Source organism: Anser anser (assembly GCF_964211835.1).
Source record: "Anser anser genome assembly, chromosome: 2".
NCBI classification, from domain to species: Eukaryota; Metazoa; Chordata; class Aves; order Anseriformes; family Anatidae; genus Anser; species Anser anser.
Window position 1 is genome coordinate 130,346,077 of NC_139721.1, and position 19,989 is coordinate 130,366,065.

General features: G+C 36.8%; 1 long non-coding RNA gene across 1 annotated transcript; it reads right to left on the reverse strand.

Moving 5' to 3' along the window:
- Positions 1-193: 193 nt before the first annotated feature.
- On the reverse strand, positions 194-18,440 carry LOC310895122. Its single transcript, XR_014580469.1, has 4 exons — positions 17,414-18,440; positions 12,398-12,455; positions 8,732-8,789; positions 194-593 (listed from the first exon to the last, which is right to left on the reverse strand). It is a non-coding gene; the product is annotated as an uncharacterized lncRNA (long non-coding RNA).
- Positions 18,441-19,989: the final 1,549 nt, after the last annotated feature.

A 19,989-nucleotide genomic window follows, 5' to 3' on the forward strand; every position in this document is an offset into this window, starting at 1 on the left:
TCCCCACAGAGGAGTCTTGCCTGGCTTGCTGGTGACCACCAGTTCTCCCTACAAATACCAGGAAATTTTCCTCTGTATTTTCACATCTTTTTTTTTTCTTTTTTTTTTAAAAAAAAAAAAAAAACACCAAAAAAAAAAACAAGCTTTTCCTTAAAAAAAAAGGCCTTTGCATTTTTTGTAATTTATTATTAATATTCATTTTATGTGACATACAAAATACAGGTCCATTTATATCAGAAATCTGCACAGAAACTCTCTGGACTGCAGTGCTTCATGAAGTGAAAATATGAAACAACATGTAAATCAGAAAATTATTCTCTCAGACCAGAAGATATATGTATACATATAGCATGAATTTTAAGGTTGCAGTGTTTATGCTATCTCTAGTCATCTCACCATGTAACCATCATGACTACAAGTCCAAGCAGTGTTAAGAGGTTATATTTAGTAAGCAGCTGACAATGATTCATGAACTCAAAGCACAAAGGAGGACATTGCTAATCTTCATGTGTTCCCACAGACAAATTCAACATCTTGCACACTGACAGACTGCACACAAGGATGCCTCATACCCGGGTGCTGAGGTGGTTTTCCTGCAAAACAAAGACTGGTTAAAACACTATGCAGATCCTTAAAAATCAAAGGCCTCTGGCTTTATAAGCCCACTTTACTGCCTGATTTTGAAGTTTTCATTCTCAATGCCAGACAGGTTCAAAAAGAATGCCTGTTTTCATTTCAGCTAGGCTAATCCATACATAACATCCTTTCCCACTATTTACTAGACTGCAGCTATCAAATGAAGATATGATGTCTGTGTTTGGGTTAGTTGGTTTAAATTCTAATGACCATGATGTAAGCACTATAATCAAGCAAAGCTTGTCTGTCTTTGGATTTGTATCTCTTTGCCATAGGCCCAATGTACATTTTCTAGCCTTGTCATTAAACTAACCACAACTCTGCCTAACTTTCAATTAGCAGTAAGCTTGCTATACAAAGCTGTGTGGCCCTAATTTAAAGCTTGTTTTATATAGTTCTTTGTTCTTTTTTAACAGTTCACTAATATTTAGATAAGCAACCTCAATTTACAGTAGATGCTTTGTTAGATTGGATTTTCCCTGTTTTTGTTTTTTTTTTTGGTGGTGGTGGTGGTATCTTTTTTGTTGTTGTTGTTGTTTGTTTTTTGTTTTCCAAAAGCACTCATTAACTCTCTTCACATCCAGCGCAGGCAACGCTGTTGTATAGGGACACTCAGGAAGGGCTTAACTTAAATAAATGCTGAAAATGTCCATGAAAAAGTAAATGAAATGAGTCTCTTTTAATACCCCAGTTCCTCTGTATATTTGTGTTTAGGGAAAAATTTAGATGGTATGTGTCGTGCTTCTATTAGGAGAAAAGATATTAATTTATAAGAAGAAATTCCTATACATGAGAGGTTTTCAAAGAATAATCAGCTCAATGAACCATCTATTTGGGAACTTAAAACTACATAAGACTGCTAGGAAACAAATTCCACAGAATAAATCTTAATTGGCATAAAGATAGATGGTCTGATGTGCTTTGTCACTCTCTCTGAAAGTCTCAGATGCATTTTATTCCATTACTGCGAGGGTATACAACTTCTCTATTAGGTTATACTCTAGGTTTGTCTAGCCCAGTATCCTGTTTCTGACAGAAAAACATTGCAGATGCTTAAGAGAGAACACAAAAAGAAGGCCTGTTTAGATAATTTGACTAAGAGTTTGCAAAGTAAGATAAATATAAATAGTGCAGAAGTGATATATGATTTCATTTTATTGCCACTTGTGTAGGAAATCCTATAGTAAGGGTTACCTCAGTGCTCACACTTTTCTTTTCTTCATTTCATCCTCATGCAGCGTGGATTCCTTTTAGGATGAGATGCAATTTTCTTGACTCAAATCAGCCAAACTGTTGTTTATTTTGTAGAGGGATTATTTACTTATGACCAACAAAGAGTTTACTGTGAGTTAATTGTCATGTTGTCCAAATGTCCTATAACTGGTCGCACACATTTAAGACTCTTCCCCAGTATCAGAAGGGTGGTCGGCCTTTGATATTCACTTCTTATTTATAGCTTTACTAAGGTTTATCTCATTTCCAGATACAAATATTCCTCTAGGAAGTTGAAGATGCTTGCATATTAAAATAAAACCAGCTGTGACTCTAATAAAATGAAAAGGTTTTTACCCATTCTTAAATGAGATCATTTTTTAGCATAGCAAGCAGCACACTAAACTAAATTTCTGAACAGCTACACTGAAAATTTAGTTCCCTGTAGACATATGCAGCAAATGTAGTATCGCTTACGTCAAAAATTGCTGATGTCAGATTCCATTACTTTGTGGACCACTGTGCAAAAAAGGATTATCATTGGTGTAAGGCTGGGCAAAGATATATTGCACTGAAGCATAAAGAGCTCTGTTTGTTTTACCTGCCTGTACAGCTGTACACTTTGTTCTCTGATTTTGAGACTACTTCAACTCCAACACCCAGGCTGCAGAACCAAATAAAACACTTGCACAGACAGGCAGGCGTTTATCCAGCTCTGTATGCGTAGTGACAGAGAGGGGCTGAAGAAACTGAACTAAGCTAAAAGGAATAAAAAAGCAGAACGTGCTAGCCTGGGAGTCAGGTCCTGCCCATTAACACAGTGCAGCCATGACTCACTGTGCACTTCTTAACTGCCAGTGAACTGAGGTTTTGTAATGTCCCCAAGGCCCCCACTGAGCTCGTCATTGACTTCTCTGTTTCCAGGCCCAGAGCAAAGTGTGAAGCTACCAGCCAGCCAACCAGCAAAGACAGCCTGCCTTCCAGATTTCCCCATGCCTAGAGCACACTGTAAATGTCAGCCCAGCCAGCAGTAAGTCCCTCCTTCCTGGCTGTCCCATCTGGAAAGCAGTGAACATAGATGCTTTGCAGGCCAGCCAAGTCTGAAGTGGCTGTACTAACTGAAAATAATAATAATAATAATAATAATAATAATAATAATAATAATAATGATAATGATAATAATTCCAAGCTGTCCAAAACCCTCTGAAATCATCGGGCTAACTTCTCTATCTTAACCCTAATTTTCTGGAGTTTCCAGAGACTCAGAGGATGATCACAGATATTTGCGGTCTCCCCTGTGTAATGCAGGCTACACACCACCTAACTCCTCACCGTTTGACTGGTGCTTCCCATGTACTGTGTTAGTTTAAATTCTGTCCTGCTGGTACATGCCCAAAACTCTTGCCCCACGACATGTACCAATGTTTTATTTTTCTGCCTCCCATCATGCCCTGGTTGTTTGACAAGCTTGGAATTGATCACACCTAGTTTTAGGAACCTAAAAGTTAACTGCCAAATCATCTGGTCTCAGCTTCTCCCTATAATCCATGAGAGTAAGTAGACACATACAGATGGGGATATACTCCCCCTGACTTCAAACATCTTTCTTAAAATGGGACAACTTGCTCTTAGGAGGTGCCTATTTCATTCTACCAACTATCAGGGAAGTTTAGAGGCCTAAATTAGACTAGCTGCTAAAATTGTAAAGGGGCAAAATTGGAAGATAAGAATCCAGCTCTGGTCAAGTGTTGAGGAGCAAACAGAAAAGCAGTTGAAACTCATGTTTGTCATGTAACCAGACAAACAGAGCAACCAGCTGACAGTTCTGGCCCCCAAACCTGCCAGTTGGCTGCTGCTGCTGCTTTAAGGAGAAAGAGTAGAAATGCACAATGTCCCTGAGAGAAGGCTAATGGGCAGCAAGAGTAATGGAAGGAAGCGGGAATTTGCATTGCTTACAGTGAGGATGGCAGTAATTGCAGGAGTTAATATTTGACCAAGTTTAGACTTTAAGAAAGTATTTGGGAGGGTTAGCAGACTACTTTTTTTTCTGCTCTGTGTAAACCTTCAATTGTGGCTGTAGTCTCTGACTTGTTTTCAGGTAAGACAATCTTTAAGAAATCATTTCGTGTTTAAAAAATATGTATTTGTATACATCTATTTCACTGTAAAAAGACCTACATTAATTTCTGGACCATATCCTTCTCTTTTAAAATCAAATTTATGATTGTCTACCTACCTACCTGTCCTGAGAGATTATGATAGCTTGGTTGCACCACATCAGAGGACATAGGTATACGCTGTTTAGAACAGAGCAGTGTTGGCTGTAATCCCAAACTCAAGTAACCTGTCTCAGTCACCTCCCAGGGAGGCAGAAGGAGTCTAGCTGTAGGCACATATGGAAACACTGGACCATAAAGGACAATGAGGTGTTTTTTATTTCTTACCTTAACACCTGTTAATTAGGGCTAAACTTATCTCCATTGCAGTCTCACAGGTTTCCCTCTGCCAGCCCTCATGAGACATGACCTTTTGGTGCTGCTGCAGCTTCTAGAGATTCATGAATGTTTTTATTCTTACAGAGCTGTGAGTCCAAGTGCTAACCTGCGTAGCCTTCCAAGAAAATGAAATAATTTAATGGGAATGACGTAATGCTGTGTGTGTTCAGGCTCCTACATGCCAGTGTCCTGCAAAAGCCTTTCCTCCCAAAGAATAAATCATAGATGATGAAGTCTGCTGCAAACCACCCACCCACACTTAGCCTTTCTCTACTCCCCCACATGAACTTGTCAACAAATTGGAACAGAAAATAACCCATGTTTTCATTGCTTCAGTCAAAATCAGTGTCTGCATTATCACTATACATTTGAAAAGTAGAGGACGTTGCAAGAAGAAAAGCATCAAACTTCTAAGTCAATTTGCACATTGCTTTAGGGTTATTTTTACCTATAAAATGACATACTAAATGTGGTTTATTTAACGTGTTTTACTCAAACTTCATTCACCTATAGACATCTGTGTTATATGGCAAAGTATAACTATAAGCAAAATCAAGATGAGGAAGTGGAACATATTAATGTAAGCCTTTTTTTAAGAAGAAGAAAGGAAATACAATTTTTCTTAGTATTAGAGCCAACAGTTTAAAAAACATACAAATGTTGAAATAAAAACTGTGATGTTTATAAAGAATAGTAACTATTGAATGAAGGTAAAAATAGAAGAGATCAATGTTTAAAACTTCTGCTTGTTCTTATTTTAGAAGATGACTACACAAAGCAAACCTAAAGAGTGGGATAGGATTTCATGTTTTATTGGCATTTGGGGAAACTTTATACTCTGTCTCTGGAAAATCAGAAAGGGAAGTGGTTGCAAGGAATCCACATAATAATGTATGGGAAAGCCAGCTAGAATTTACAAGGGAGTGGACTGTGCTGGTAAATCAAAAGGTTGCCAGATCACATGGTTCACAATTAATAATAGTGGGGTGTTCCACCAGCAAGCAGTTTCTCCATTTTCTTTTTCTTTATTGCCTTTTTATTCCCACTAAGCCACTAAATTATTTTGCTTAACTGTTGGTGCAAAATACATGTTATTAGTAAAAACATATCAGGTATATAATGAGAAGCAAATAAGCCTATTCCAGTTTCATAAAAGCTAGGAAGGTTCCAAACTGTAGGGTGTTTTGTTTTGTTTTTTCTTGCTGGGAAATAAGATTTTATGGCCAAATGTTATGAGAACCAAGTATTCACAAGGACCAGAGCTTCACTGCTCAGTTTGGAGGCTCATTTTTAGCTATATAGTACAATCTTACAGTCTGTGCTCTTGACTTGGTGCCAGTTCTCCAGCTATAGTACCAGCAAAGGATGTTTAGGGACAACTACTGACAGGATTTAACTAACAGATTAAGTTTGGGAATATTTTTGGTTGCTTTCCACAATGCCAAATATCACAAATGTCACCCTTCCAACCAACCACATAACTCTTGATGAACTAACTAGGCAGTATCATTAAACAAAACATTGCCTTATAAAGTGAAAAGGAATGCCAACCACATATGTGATCCCGGTTCCTCAAACAGTTCTGCCCTAAAACCAAACTATTGTGAGGTATTCATTCTCTCTCACATTTATTTATACCATGTATATCCAAAGGATTTTGTAACCAAAGAACCAGGTAAACAACACTTCACAAAGATTGCTTTGGAGTACAGGAGGAATTATCCTTAGAAACAGGCATCCTCACCACAGCTGAAATTTTGTCTCTCAAACTACTTGGTTATGTGTGATTGAAAGTGCCTTCATATTGGCTTCAGTTAGTGCAGGTTTATAGCTCCTATGCCTTAAATTTGAGGAGAGAGCTCTAATGAAGTTGTTAAATTCTGGTTTCAGAGTTTCTGATATAAAGGACCTACAAACACTCCTGCCAATATTAGTAATAAAAACTTCAAAGCAAGCATCAGCAGCAACAGCATTTTGTCTGTGCTGGACTCTGTGTTCCCAGATCAGCTCTACTGTGGTTTGATTCTTTGCTCACAGAAAAGGAAATGATAATTTGTCAGAACTCATTCCAGTTTCAAAAAGAAAATGTCCTTAAAGTTTGAGTAGTTCAAGGGAGCAAATTGATTTAAAATATATTTCTAGTCAAAATTGAGCTAAATAATTCTTAGACTTTGAGGAATGAAGTATTTCCCCAAAGCTCTCACATCTGTCCATAAAGGCAAATTCCCATTGAATTCAATGGAGGAGAGTTTGATATTAGACATTTCAGTAAAGATTTATACATACTTTTATTTCTCTAAAACTTGTTATACATCATATGAAAAGGCAGCATGCCATACGTCATAAGTAATTTCAGCATTCATATACAGTGTGACATAGCAGTGGTGTTTACTATATATTTCAGAAACACCCACAAGAGGTAATAAAAGGTCTCTCCCCAAAGTACATGTAGCTTGAGAACTAGCTCTGCTGTCTTCCATTTCTTAGTTGCACTTAGTGCAATTCCTCCCTGGTATGCATGCTTCCAGCAAACCTGGGTAAGAGAGGAGGTAAACACTATAATGCTGATCAGACTAATTATTAAATGGACAAAATTTTGGATAAAAGTTAGGGAAAGTACACAGGACGAGGTTTGTCGATGTCTTGATTAATATTTTTGGATGAAGTAGAAACTCAATACTTCTCCATCAATTAAATAATACAATGCAGTCCAAAGAATGAACTTGTGTGTTCAGACCAGAATGGGGATTAAGAATTCCATATATATCTTTATAGATAGCTATTATTTATAATACAAAACCAACCATACAAGTATCTTTACAGTACATTTTCTTCCATGGAATTTTAACATGCTTTTCCACTCATTAATTGTTTTGTATCTTTTGGAAGGTGGGTTCATGAAGCACAGCATGTAAGACATGTTCAATCTATGTACAACATACCAGTTAACTACAAGAAACTGTTATTTTCATTGAATTCTAAAGGATATGAATTGGCCTAGGAACTTCAAAGTTTGTATAAAGGAAAATTTAAGAATTGTCTTTGATTTTCACTTAGAGTTCAATGGGATTTGTGTATGTAGGAATAAAGTAAAAACAACCATATTGTGCAAATATGTTCCAGAACTGTTAAAATTAGAACTTCAGTGCGTGTTGGAGAAGCAACAAGAATATTTTAATATGGATTACAATAATAATTGTACTGAATAGGCATGGAGAAACAGATAAATGCCATTTTAAAAGAATAGTTCAAAAACTAGAAGTGGAAGCTTAATATAAATTAGGAGTCAAAAAAGGTTTGGGGCAGAAATATTTTAGCTGCTTGGGTTCAGTTTGGGGTTTGGGTCTGGTCAACAAAGTGGGTGTTTATTGATGCAAGTTTTAATGAGATCAGGTAACGTGTGTATGCCTAGGCTGCATCTCAGCAGTGCAGCTGGTGGAATCCCAGGCTGTCACAGAATAAGGATAACTGGGTGAACATGGTTATATCCTTGCAGCCTACCTTCCTTCATACCTACATTCCTGAGAACACAGTTTTGTTACCTAATGATTTCAAGGGCTAGTTGGAGCTTCAGAAGCCAATCTATTCCCAAACTGAATGTCCTGTAGATCACATTTAGGGATGTGACATTCATCTTTGTAACAATACTTGGCACACTGAGATAATATTTAGCTAGGTCAAGCAAATTTGTCAAAGAGATAGCTGCAAAAAGAGAATGAACCTATATTCATTACTCTCTTTGAGCCTTTTGGTACTTTCTTCAAGACAAGACAGGCTGTTAATCCGATTTTTCCAGGCAGTGATGCTACCAACTTTATTTCAACAAAGCTTGAGTGACTACTGGAACACCTAGTACTTTTCCTGACAAACACATCTCTGTCATCTGTAGTGGAAGGAACACTGAGAGCACTTATTTAAAACAAGTGCAAGAAAAGGAAGCCCAAATTCAGAAACTCTTCAAAAACCGAAAGAAACCAAGTGTAGCCTTTCATTCCAATGCTAGCCAGAAGTTGGCTTTATCAAAGTGAGTATTTGTTCTGCTTTCATCATCAGCTCTTCCATAATAGGCTTTTGATTGACAGATTTTTGCAGGAATATCCAAGAATATGACTGCTAACACACAGTTTTGTAATAGCAGGCTGCAATCAGGGCCTGAGTTCAGCTAGAGTCATCGTTGTTTACGACTGTAAGCCAAAAGCATTGGAATCTTTATTTAAGAAGAGCTGAAGATTTTGTGGCATCCTTCTGGCAATGATAGTGCAACAGAGGTATATCTTCAAAACTGTGTTGGCAAACATGTCGTAACATTTGTGGTAATGACTTGACAATGGAAAACCTTAGGGTGAATTTTCAGCTCATAAATAAAACAAAAAAGGACTCGTACTTACACGATCATGGCTGTTGAACCTGGCCATCTGTATAATGTTCCCGCTTGCAATGGCATTCCTTAAGATGAGCAGTCCATCATTATGGAGCAAACACATAATTATGGTTACAGACTTGTTTTGACAATATTTCCATTATTGCAACCTGCTCCAGAATTTCTTTATGTCAGCTGGTCTCAGAAATTTCACAAGTGACATGTTTTGTAAACATACTCAGCTGCTACGCTATCTCAGAAATAAGGGTGTTCCAGTGTCATTTATTAGAGTTACTAAAAATGATATAAACCTGACTTTACTGTACACTAGCAGCAATGCTAGTGGCTGAGTTCCAGTGGACAGAAGAATTTTGATCTCAGTCATTTTGAGAATACAGACAAATCTCTGAAAGACATTAAGACACTAATGCTGTCACTCAGAATTACCCAGGGTACTCAATTCACTACCTGCACTAGAGATAGACCATGCATAATTAATTAAGTTCATTATATATAGAAATATATACTTTTGAAGTGCAATACTTATTTCATTGTAGGAACAGAAATTAAATCATTACATTGTTTTGAGGGGAAAATTCTTATTCCCTGGGAAATACAGTACTTTTTTCTGTTCTGGAATGAAAAATAAATAAATAAATAATGATTGAAACATTATGAAGACCTTTATAAATTTGTATAACATCATGTGAATGTTTTTCATAATGACTTACAGGAATTAAGAAATAAAATTTCAGTAGAAAAATAGCCCCAAGTACATTTTCAGAGATACTTATATATTTGTAATGTACTTTTTTCTCTGGTGTAAGAGACTATTTGACATTGAATTATGGCTTAAAGATTTTGTTGGTACTTGCTAAGAGTGAGCCAGTCTTGATTTTCATAGAACCATAGAATGAGTTGGGTTGGAAAGGTCCTTAAAGACCACCTAGTTCCAACCTCCCTGCCATGGGCAGGGATACCACACAATAGATCAGGTTGCCCAGTCCACTCTCCTTTTTCCAGCTCCAGAGCATCAAATCTGTTGTGTAAGGGCTCTTATGGGGCTAAGGGGAGATTCCTCTTTCTGCTCTGAGAAGATATGCAGGTCCAGTCTCCCCTGTCTGTGAGTCAGACAAGTCCATCAGCTCAGGGTTCAAAGCTAGCCTTGTGTCAGCACACAAAACCATGCATCAATCTCTCATTCAGATTCCTAGATACTACACTGCCTGGCGAGCTCCTGTTGCAACATGGCAACTTACTTGAAAAGTTCATCCAGCTGTTTGCACTTGTATCCACAACACCTACCTCAGGCCCTAGGGGAACTTCCAGATTCTGGAGTTCCCTGCAACTGAGGACCCAGGCAGCTCTTTCAGTCATCAGGAGGTCTGTTTGGGGGTAGGCATCTGTTTGGGGAGGTTGTGGCCTGTTTGGGTTTCAGCCTCAGCCTGGAAGCTGTGGCGGTGGACACCGTTTTTGTTTCAGTAAAAGGCTGTCTCTTGTTGCTCCCAGAATAAAAGTGGCTTGCCTTCTACCCACCCTATGCGCCCTCTATGTGCAAACTGCCATGCTACACCCTGACATGCCAACCCGTGAAGATATTACAGACTCGTGCAGTGGTGTTCTGACAATGCTAACATTCCTAGCAGCACTGCTAATATCAGCATAATAGCTTTTTTTAATCACTTAGATTAATAGTATTTATCTTTTATATATTAGCATATGGATTTGTTGTACTATTTTCTCATTGGTAATCTAAACTTTTCATTGCATACATGCACATTTATGTACAAGAGAGCTGTGCCTGGGAGGTACACATATTTTATATAAATATCTATGTCTCCATACTCTTGACCCCTTTCTTATATCTGAATAATTTTATACTTAAAAATTCCTTATATTTTATTAAAGTTATATTTTAAAATCAGAAGCTACAGTCCCATATCATCAAATAATTTAAGACAGTCTAGAAAAGCAATGCTTGAAGATAATCCACATGAATACCAGATAAGTAATTTAAAAGTCAGTGTATTAGCAGTTAGTGTTGGCTTTTTTTCATAATAATCAGAAATGTATCTGTTTTATTTTTAGTAGTTCTTGTTGTAATCTTACAACTTTCATTCGTGAATTTCTTTTCCTTATTGTACAGTGGGCCTCCAAACTTATTTCTTATTTCCTGGCACAAAATTCCTGGTGTACTTTTTTTTTTTAATTACATTGCTCTAGCAGTCATCAAAGTTTTGTATGACAATCCAAGAAGTGTGAAATTCCAAATTTAAACACCTCCCTGATGGATCCAGGAGCCTCTTGCCAATTGTAATGGCATTTTTCATAACAGGGGAGCAATTTTTTTTCAGCAGGAACTAAAGATCCCAGCTTGTTTAGATCTGATTGTAACTCACAGCTAGTGATGTGGTTATATCAACTTGCCAAGCCATCACTTAACCTTTGTCCTTTTCCAAGAAAAATTCCAGCATTTATTGTTAACAAGCTACTCTCCTTTAATTAAAGATGGCCTTGCAGACAGCCTTTATGAAAGACAGGGCTATCCATTTAAATGCCTGAGGTTTCTGCTAGTAAAATATACTTATTTTTTGGCCTCTTTTCTGAGGAGCTATTACACTGATATTAGCAGTGCTGCTAGGAATGTTGGCATTGTCAAAAAAAAAAAACACCCACAGTTTTAAATAGTGTATAGTTTTGAACATGATTTTGTTCAAATCAGGCAATGCTGAATACTGGTCACCAGAAATTTCTTTACTCTATGTCTTTCAGCAATTCGCTCTATCAGAAGCAGTGATCTGGGATATGACAAGGTGCTGGAATGGACCTTCACCTCCACACAAGTAGAAATTTACTTACTAACATATTGCGTACACCTTTGCAAAATCCATTACTTAAAAACATAATAATAACTCAGTAGAATGCATCTATATGAACTGATGTGTAAGCTTATTTCTGGTGTATTGAAATGTGTCACTCAGCTTGTGATATCTGTCTGGGAGTACACAGGCTCTTTTATTAGAAAACAAATAAGGTATTTTAAGTTCATTTAATTTTAAGATCTTCTAATTTAAAATGGAAGACATTTTAAGACATTAAGGATACCTTTAAAGTTAAAAATAATCTTGTTTTCATGCAATATTTCCTGAGCTAAAAATATCCTTTCCAAAGCTTTGCTGAAGTGATTTGCCAGCTTATTGATTGATAGATTTTGACATACAAGAATACAGTCATACAAAAATTATAGTCATTATATGGCTTTTGTCATGCCACCCGAACTTATTCCTTCAGTTACCTAATACTGGAAACTATGTAGTTATTGCTTTGTACTTATCTCAGGAAAGCTTTGTGAAGATTCAATTACTGTCTGTTGAGTTTTTGGAACATACAATCCCATTATCATTTCACCTAAATGCACAATTCTTTGTTTTTGTTGCTATTATAAAGATGGCCCTTTACCAGCTGTGTTGCTGTCACCCTTGCTTCTACATGTTCTGTATGATCTAGCACAGCTTTCCATGCTCATTGAAATGCTATAATGGGGTTATATACTAAGTACAGGCCTACCTCTTCTTTACAGAAAAAGCACATAAAGTACACACATAAAGCACAGAGTCAAATGGGCAGTAAAGCAAACAGGGTGGAAGGAGGGTATGAGAAAAGATCAGAGAGGAAAGCTCTTAAACTGGCTTACCTGCAAAAGAAAATGATACTGGAACTATATCACAAGATTTAAAATATTCTTTGTCAACCTGCAGGAAGAACATTTTAATAGGATAATTATTTGTACATAACCTGGCTACAAAGTAATAGATGTGTGCTTTGCACTGCTCTTTATATAAATGTTTTAATGATAAACCTACATAAAATATCCAAAGAACATCAAAATTTCAAAAGTATCTTCAAAAGAAAAGAAAATGTTAGGTGACATCAGAAATGGTCTGAGAGGGCAGGGAGGTGGAGAAGAACATTTTAGGACTGATTTCTGAGTTATTGGATTACTATTTTGCAGAGCTCACCTGCAGAGTAGGACTTCACATCAAACTTAGAAGGGAACTTACAAGATAGAATGTAAAAATAACGAGCTTGTCCTCCTATGAAGGAGAGAGAAAAACAAGATTGCAGGAGTCTCACTTAAAGTCTGGACCCTGGATTATGGCTTCTTGTCAGCCTAACAATTTTTTAACTGGATAAAACTGAGTATTTCCTTGAAGCTCATGAACAGGTGTGGCCCAAAGTATTTGTTTTCAAAATATAAGAAATAGGTGTGATGTATGAAGTGGAAATCTTACATTTTGCAGATTATAAATTTTTTGTTTGTTAGTACATTTTCCCTTCTTCTTTCCATGTAGTAGTAATATGGTAATCTCAAAACATCTGGCAGGCTTTCAGACACTTTTCTTCAGGGGCTGTCATCTTTCTTTTGTAGGATCCAACATCCTCAAAAAGGACCAAGCAGGTGAAGAGTTTGTTGAATGCTCCTTTGCTAAACTGTCAGGGCTTGTGTGGGACTGTCTGGTGAGGGAGAAACTTGATGCAAGCATCCATTGCTGGTGTGAAGTGAACAAATGAGAATACATCCTGGATCCAAAGGGACACACATGAGAGTGTGTTCAGAACAGGAACCCACCCAGCTGCTCTGCTCCTGCTCATTGTGTCTTCCCTTTTGTATGAATTTTTCTTCACTGTACCACTTGAAGTGAGAAGATTTGAATGTGCGAGTTTGGAAATGTGTTAGATCATCGAAGGAAAGATGCACAACAGAATGCTTTCCACTGAAAGTTGCAATGAAGAAATTCATAAAATATATACTATGAAATCCACCTATTAATTCAGAAAAAAAAAAAAAGTTTGTGTGTTTTAAAGGACACATGGAAAGGAATAAAAATGAGAAAAGGAAATCGTGAGGTGTAGCCTCAATCAAAAATGGCATAGCTGAGGTTCATTGAAGATGCCTGGCCAAAGCAGATGACACAACAAAAATTTCTAAAGTATTTCTGTAACGTGAAATTCTTCTGACTAGGACATTTTCAGAAGCATGACATCACACAATGCAGCCCTCTGTAGTCCTAGGGAGGAAAAGGGGCTTGCTCAGCCATGGCACCATTACACACTGCCTTGCGGTGTTCCATTACAAGAAAGAGTGGAAATTCATTAAAACACACGGTGGTCCAAAGTGTGCACAGAAGGCAGTCATAGAAGGAGTTACTTTTATTAGGAGCAAAATTTTCTGTGTAATATAATATTTCCCAGCATCACGACCAAGAGGGCAAGAAGAATCCAAATGGAAAATGTAACTGCATTCTGTGTGCCACACTTGTGTGCATGTGCACACACTCTCACTCATTACATGCATAGAAAATGGGGGAAAGTTAACACATGGGAAATATACTATTTAAAAGGCTTATTAGCAAGGGCTATTCAACATCTGTGGAAAAGTTGACAAATTCTGCAATAATGGTTCTGTTTTATTAAAAGTTTGATTTTTTTTTTCAAATTTGCAGGCTACTCTTTGGGATTATATAACAACATTAAAAAAAAAAAGGTCATTGCATTATAGGGTATAAATATTTCAAAGCAGGGTCTATGATAGAAGACAAAGGATATAAATGGTTACTTCTTGATGCTACACATCTTACAGACTTCACCCACAACATATTTGTTTACACAGATGTCCATTCCCCACACATCAGTGAGTTTTTTTTCTCTCTCATTGCTTACAAGAAAGCAGAAGAATGTTAATCATGCTTTTTGATACATGAGTTCTTAGCTTTACCTTTTTTATGAGTATACCTATACTGACAATTAAAAATCCTCCATAGTAAGATTTCTTGGCATTCATTCATCTGCTTTTCAATATAATCCACAGCCTCAAAGACAAATAATTACCATGAGCAGCAAACCACATAGTTTTAATGCAACTCTGGCACTGCTGGAAAGCAAATTTGGCAGCAAACTGATTTACTGTTTCATGAAGTCCCAGAAGATTCCCAGGTATATATGTGCTTCATTATTTATAAAACTTCTTTGACAGATTGGAATGGTTATGCAGTTTTCTGTAGGCTCAGGGTTGCTTTCGAGTTCGTGTTTGCAAATCTGCAGTCTGGCCTTTGTTGGTAGATTTATGATGTTTTTTGTCCAGCATAAATATGATATTTAATGTGCACATTTTTATATACCAATGACTGTACTATTTTAGCAGGTAGATTTTCTTTAGATTTTATCTTATTCAGCCATGCATCCCATAATGCCATACTTTCCACCAAGACCATGTTTAACGTAGTATTGAAATACCTCTCTGTACTGAAATCTTTGTTACACAAGAGAGTTTAAAGCCAGTCATTAGTTAAAGCCCTGCAGAAATATTGTCTGTATGTATGACATATTTCAAGTTCCTTATCTATAGAGCTTTGTCAGTGGAAATGATCCTGTCTCCTTATGGGTATGTTTCTGTTTTGCTGTCTTACTGAGGAAAGGATAAAGGTCTTTTATATTTGCTGGTGGCAAGGGCAGTGATGAGGTTGTGTGACTGCGAAATACAATACTTCAATTTTCAACAGTAGAGAGACTTGGTGTTTTTGGATCAGCAGAATGCAGAAGCCTTAAGGCTCTTCTTTCAGGTTCCATCAGGAAAGCTAGAAGACAACTAAAATCCATGTGTTTTTTCTCCCAGCAAAGTAAAAAATTAAAATAACAAAAAAAAAGGTGGTTCTAAAGTTCTTTTTTATAAGGACTCCATCCCATCTGACCATAAGACAATGAAATAGAGACTTTTCCATCAAGAGGGCTGGAGCAGCTCTTGGGCATCATTCAAATACGGAGGAAAACTATAAAGCAGACCCCAAAAGAGATGTATCTTCACATTTTATAGTCTCCCTGTCTTGGATCTTTTCAAATAAGTCTTGAGATAAGGGTGGATGCTGCCCTGATCTAAATGAAGAGGAAGGAGAGATGCAACAATGCAAACATAACTGCCTCTTGTGTTATGGGTAAAAGTATTGAATTAGAATTTTTTCAATCCTTTGTACCCACTTTAATTTCATTTCATTTGCACCTACTTTCATTTAAATTTTTTTAAAAAGTATTTTAAATATAAAATCTCTTTAAGAAATTTTGTTATATGATTAGCAGATTTCCCTAGACCACATTGTCAGATATTCAGTTGATAAATTCTACTGCAGAAGGTCCTACTGTATTCAGTTCATTATCCTGATTGCAGACATGACTCATAGTCATTTTTCAGAACCAACTCTGCCATAAGGTTAAAATTCACAGAAAAATAAATTCTCAGATCATTTTTTTATGTACATCAAGCTCTACAAAAAAAAATAAATCCCAAAAAAGTAGAATTTTAAAAGATTTGAAGTATGAAAAGACCTGTTAGCTGTCTTTGCAAACAAAGAATCACTTTTTTTTTCCTTTTTGTGCAAAAAGTAATACTGTGACCATCAAAAACTGTGGAGTAAACTCTAGATGAGTGTCTAACTCTTTTAAGTTTAGATCTTTGTAACACAACTTAAGTGGACAGTAATTGATTTTCAGCCATCGAGCTCATTATGTCAGACTATCTTTTTCACAATTTTTTATTTTTTTTCAAAAAGGTTTAAATTTAACAAAGTGCATGAGTTTCTGACTGTGGAAAATCTTGGTGATTTGAAGACAATGGGTGAAATTCTGATACCAGTGAAGTCTATTACAAATCTTATTTTGTGCTAAAATTGTTGACTGAGCCTTCTATTGGTAGCTTCTTTATCAAAATCATTTAAATACTTGATACAAAAAGGCTTCTTTGTTATACCAGATTGTCTTCCTGAATTGAAGATTATTTTTACCTTCTGCCAGGATTCAGTTTTCAAGTTACAAGGCGTACAAGCCATCTAAATGTAAAATTAATCAGCAAATGGCATGTTAGTTCCCTGCCCCCAGCCCTTGCCAGTGGAACTTTTATTGATATATTCATTGGTAACATTTATTTTCTGTATTTACTTGCCAGCACTTGGCTTTCCTGACTTCAAAGACAGAGGGGGAGAAGGGTTTTCATAATTCTTTTCACAGAGCTGAGCACAGGAAATGGGGGATCAGTGCATTTTATCAACTTGGCGTCTGTGTCACTGTGGCACAAGGGGAGAAAGAAATGCCATGATATCTAAAACTGAAAGTCCTAGATAAGTAGATGAGCCAGGAAAGGATAACTAACAATTCATCCTAAAATGAGCGCTTCCTTTTCATTATGATTGTGTTGAGGAGACGTGGAGAATTGAAGTTTGCTTTAAGACTCCAGACTGCAAACTGTTACAGCTGTACATCTGGAGTCTGATGCATCTTCCCCTGGAATCTGTGAAAGGAGTCTTGACATTGACCTTACTGGGCATAGGTTCCCCATGTTCCTCAGTGATGACATCTATCCTACTAATAAATAAACAAACAAATAAATAAACAAAACAGGATAAAAAGAATATTGCTAGAAACAGGTAAGTACCCATTGTGGTTTAACCCGGCCAGCAGCTAAACACCACACAGCCATTCGCTCACCGTCCCCCCTCCCTCTCTGGGATGGGGGAGAGAAACGGTAAAGTGAAGCCTGTGAGTTGAGATAAAGACAGTTTATTAAGACAGGAAAATAATAATAACAATAATAATAATGATGATGATAATAGTATTACTAATAATAATGTGTACGAAACAAGTGATGCACAATGCAATTGCTCACCGCCCGCTGACCGATGCCCAGCCTATCCCCAAGCAGCCGGCCCCACACCCCGGCCAGCCACCCCTATATATTGTTTAGCATGACGTCAGATGGTATGGAATACCCCTTTGGCCAGTTTGGGTCAGCTGTCCTGGGTCTGTCCCCTCCCAGCTCCTGCTGCACCCCTAGCCTACTCGCTGGCAGGACAGAGCGAGAAGCTGAAAAGTCCTTGGCTTGGTGTAAACACTGCTCTGCAACAATTAAAACATCAGCATGTTATCAGCGCTCTTCTCATCCTAATCCAAAACATAGCACCCTACCAGCTACTAGGAGGAAAATTAACTCTGTCCTAACTGAAACCAGGACAGTACCTTCATAAAGAATTGACACATCAAGTTAAGGGAATATGAGACTATTTTAGCTATTGTGATTTTACTATATTTCTGAAACAGAAGATACAAAGACAGTGTATGTGATGGTCTCTTATTCACATGATTTGACTCGTGTGATACCTACATTGTCCAAAATGCTTTAGGAGCCCATATCCCATCTTCAAAATTATATTTAGACATCTAAGAACCTAACTATGAAAAATGAAGTCAAGTTACCTCCACTGTTTGGGTGACTTGTAGTATAATTCTGTAATTTCTACTTTCTTAATTACTGTTGGTTTCATCTCACCACATTTAACTTATGATTTTCAGTCTAAATCACTTATCTAGTCTCCCTCAGCAGCAAATGAAGAAAGGCAAGAAAATCCATGGCCATGAAAGAGGTCTCTAATGTCAGAGAGCAAAATTATCTTCTGGAAATAAGTATCTTTGATAATGACTGAGGGGGTTGTGGTGTTTACCTTCAACCAGACAGTTAACTTCTAGACAACTAAAATTGGAGGACATTAAGTATATGTGTATATGAAACGACATACTTCAGAGTTGAGTGTACCCATTTCCTGTTTTTCAAGTGATTTATATTACCCACCTAATGCCCCTTCAGCTGTGTTTGACTAGAGCAATATATTTGCCTGAAGAAGCAAGCAGTCATTCCAAAATATATCCTTAATAGTGCTTAGCACAAAGTCATTATTTCCTACTGTGAAATCCTATATTTCTATGTGAATTCTAACTTTGATTAACACTGTTTTGACATGTTTATTCTTGGAAGACATTTATACTCCATTGGAAGTCAATCTTTTACCCTAAAAAAAAAAAATCGTGAAACTAGCTTGAGGATTCTTTTGTCATTTCTTAAGGGATGATATTAAGTAAGATGAATTTACTTTTTCTTTGTCACTCAAGAAATGAGAAAAAAGCAGGTATGGATAACGCACACAACAGTTTTTGGTTTCTTATAATCATTTTTGTCAGATTCCTTTACACATTCCTGAAAGAAATACCTTCAAATTTAAATTCAAACTGTAATTTAACATGTCAGTTTTTAGCTAACCAGTTAGTTCATGCAAAATAGATATCCTAAAGCAGTCATCTTTTACATTAGATTACTTCTATATTTTTATTCACCTTAGACACTCCAAATGCTAATGTCTAATTCCCATAAATAATTTCCTTCTTTTTCATATATTCTTAAGTTTTCTTCACCTTATATTTTGAAGCAAGACTTTTTAATGCTGCTCAGTTTCTCTGCCCTGAATATTGCCCTCCAGCATTACATTTCCAAGGATCTGGTTTGCTTTCCTTCGTTTCTGTTTCATAGATAAACTTACTTCAGAATTTTTTGGTCTTCAGACTTATGATTTTACACATCATCTCCCAGAGACATTTAAGAAAGCTTTGATTATTGTATAAATACATAAATAATTAACTTGATGCATAATATTAAGGTTCAAAACTGAAATTACGGTTTTCAGTTGGCAAATTTATATCTTATTACAGAGAATTTTGCTGTTTACTAGTTTAGTTCATTCTGATGAGTGATAACAATTTTAGAAATTCTCTGCAGAAGATCATGTCATCTCAGATGAGGGTAGTCTGTGTGCACATTGCTCAAAGGCTGCGCACTCATGGACCCTTAATGTCAACCTAATACTGTCAACTGAGTAGTAGAGTGAAAACGCAAGCGAGAGTATCATTATGCCTGGTCATCAAAAATCTTTCAGGATTGGTGGAGAGATAAATGTTAGAAGAAACCAGCCTCCTCCAGTGAAGTTTATTGTTTCAAAGACTTAATTGCTTCAAAGACTGAGTTGTCTGTTCCAAAGACAATCAAACCCATATTTCATACTTAGCCACCAAGCTACAGAGAATAGGATGTATTCTCTTGCAGAAGTCAATTCAGGATTCACAGGATCACCTAGAAGGAATGAGACTGGTTAGTTTAATGTTTAAGGTTATTTTCTGGTAAGCAGAATCCCAGGCACAGGTGCTTTCCCCCAGCATTATGTATTATGCAATGATTGCTTCATGCAAAAATCAATGGTATTTCTCCTGTTACCATACAGAAACAACTGTGCTTTTCTAGGCAATGTATGGGGAGCATAATGCTTAGCTCCATCTTCTTGGTTCCTCTATATAAATTACCTTTAGTAATAAGGAGCATCCATTATCCCATAATGCCAAAGGCTTTCAACTGGATATTAC